This window comes from Pinus tabuliformis, chromosome 1_2 (genome assembly GCF_031772625.1).
Source record: "Pinus tabuliformis cultivar Carrire ecotype Pingquan chromosome 1_2, CPIR1, whole genome shotgun sequence".
NCBI classification, from domain to species: Eukaryota; Viridiplantae; Streptophyta; class Pinopsida; order Pinales; family Pinaceae; genus Pinus; species Pinus tabuliformis.
In genome coordinates this window covers 685,479,718-685,482,257 of record NC_142298.1, presented here as the reverse complement: position 1 = coordinate 685,482,257, position 2,540 = coordinate 685,479,718, and positions in this window count along the sequence as shown.

Below are 2,540 nucleotides of genomic sequence, written 5' to 3'. Positions count from 1 at the left end.
GTTTCAGCGTCTTTAAACCTAGTGGCTGTTGTTTTCACTGAAGGTTGGGTGATTCCTCCTCTTTGATCCGATAAGTTCAAGTACAGAGTTGTTCTCCCTGTACCATCGCGTATATAGTGGGATACCCCAATAGGTTGAAATCCTTTATCCCTAGGAAGTCGAGTCTGCAGCCTTACCGATCACAATGCACTAAACACAACATTCGGGAAGATTGACTGCCGTAAGTAAAGTCATTGGTAATTTCTTTATCATTTATCACTAAGGTGTATATTGTAGTTTTGCGATTTTTCTGGTAAAACCTCTTGTCTAGAGTCTCCAAAGTAGTCACTTTCATTCCTTTTTGACTCTTTAAAAGTAAAAGGATCATCTGAGCACTTGTCCTTTTAGGCTCATTAAAAATTGAAGGTGACTAGAGTCATCTTTTGCTTTTTCTCGACTCTTTAAAACTAAAAAAGCGAAGTTGTGTTCTAGTGTAGTAAAAATTAATTGACCACGAATAACATCCTCCATGCTCACTCCTTAAGTTGATCTTAGGTTGAAACTTACGGCAACAAATCTGGAGTCCACCAATCAAGGAATTCCTTTTGATGGGAATCCTAGTCTTTTTCCTCCATTTGGAAATATTGGTGCTCCATATATGGCTACATTTGTTGAAAACGGCAAAAAAAATGCTAAAAATAGAAGTGCTAAAAATAGCACTGCTATAAATAGCAATTTGAGTATCAGTGCTGGATTGGGCAACAGGGAATGAAAAATGGAAGTGCTAAAAATAGAATTGTTATTTTTAGCAGTTCAGGATAGATTCCTAGTTTAGTCAGTCCCTGGACTAAAAATAGGAAGTAAAATTCGAATTTGATATTAACAGCAGTTTGAAAATTAATTAATTAATTCACCTTGAGTTAATTAGTTAAGGAAAATCAAACTTGAAGTCTATGTGAGGACATGCAACAATTTATCTATTAATTGAGGAATTTATCCATCAGTTAAAAAGATAATAATGAGTTCTAATTTGAGTAGTAATTAGTTGGCTCAGTTAATTGAGTCAAGTCCAGTTATATTTGATTTAAACATTTTGTTTAAATTAATGTGAATTCAGTTAGTTAATGCTTGCATGCTTGTAACCGCTGCACTTCAGATAACCGAATGTTCTCTCATAAATAACTCATGCATGTTAGTTCAGAGAAAGATCCAGTTGAGATTAGAGCAGGGACAATGTACTATCAGTTGGATGAATTTTTCCTATAAAGGAAAATCATCTAAGTAGAAGGATTACGGTTCCTTGAGGATTGTGCAGTTTTATAGGGTGTGAGATTAGTGTGAGAGATCAGTGTTACACTTGGTAACAAGAGGATCACTAGGAAAAAATGTGCAAGGAAATAGGAGGCTTGGAGGGCAGAGGAGAAGGCTTAGGAGAAGTCTTGATTGCCTGTGAGCATCCAGGAGGATTGCACTGAGAGCTCGCTAGCTGTGAGAGCTAAGGCTTTGTGTAATCTTGATGTATTTCCACCTTCATTTGAGGGTTGTACTGAGAGCTGGCTAGCTATGTGAGAGCTAAGGCTTTGTGTAAATCCTATGTATGATAATACAGAGAGTGGGGTTTTAGGCTAAGGCTTTCCCCAGGTTATATTTTCTGTGTTATGTGTGATTGATTTCTCCATATCAGTTATATGTGTTCTTATTGATGTTGCTCATGTTTGATTAAGATTCCACTAAATTGGTTGTAGAAGTAGATCAAGTATTTTGCTTTAGTCTATTGCATTATCAGGTGATCTACAGGTGGGAATTTCTACATGGTATCAGAGCAAAGGTGATCAAAGGAGAGAACCATATACTAGGAGGAGATTTTAAAGTTTTGAGTTTTGGGCCGAGAGTTTGCAGAGCAGATATGAAATTTTCTGTACAAAATTTTTAGAAACAAATAGCAGATTTGGATTCCTTGCAGAAAAAGACCCAAATTCAAAAAAAGAAATCGGCTTAATCGGAGTTCAGATGAGGGAGATATCACTGATTTAAAATCAGCGCTTTTTCCAAAAAAATTTGTGACGGCGGGAAAGTGGAAACAGATTGGTGTGCTAGCCAAGAACCTGTATGCACTTGAGGTACAAGATGCATGCAAAGCCTTGAGTAGCAAGGCAAAGGTTAGATACTTGGCGGTTGAGAGGGAGAGTACATTACCTCTCAACATGCAGCGCTAGAAGAAGTCTGAGATGATTGTGGAGGAGCCATGATTGGTGAAGCAACTTTAGGAGGTTGTGGAGTAGACACAACTGGGGAAGCCAAGAGGAGACATGGTGGCGGCATCCACTCATGCAGAGACCTCCAGTAGGGGGAAACTTCAAGCCAGGTGGGCAGAGGAATCACATGTAGCCATACCTCTAGGTAGGAGGTGGGGTGCTGTGGAGTGATCGTCCCAAGGAGGAGGGGCAGTATCATTGAGGTACCCAACCTCTTTGATTCGAATTTGCTACATGAGCCCCGATGAGGAGTAGTAGGATTGACTGATTGGGTAGAGACAGATGTAGATGGAGTGGCAGAGAGAG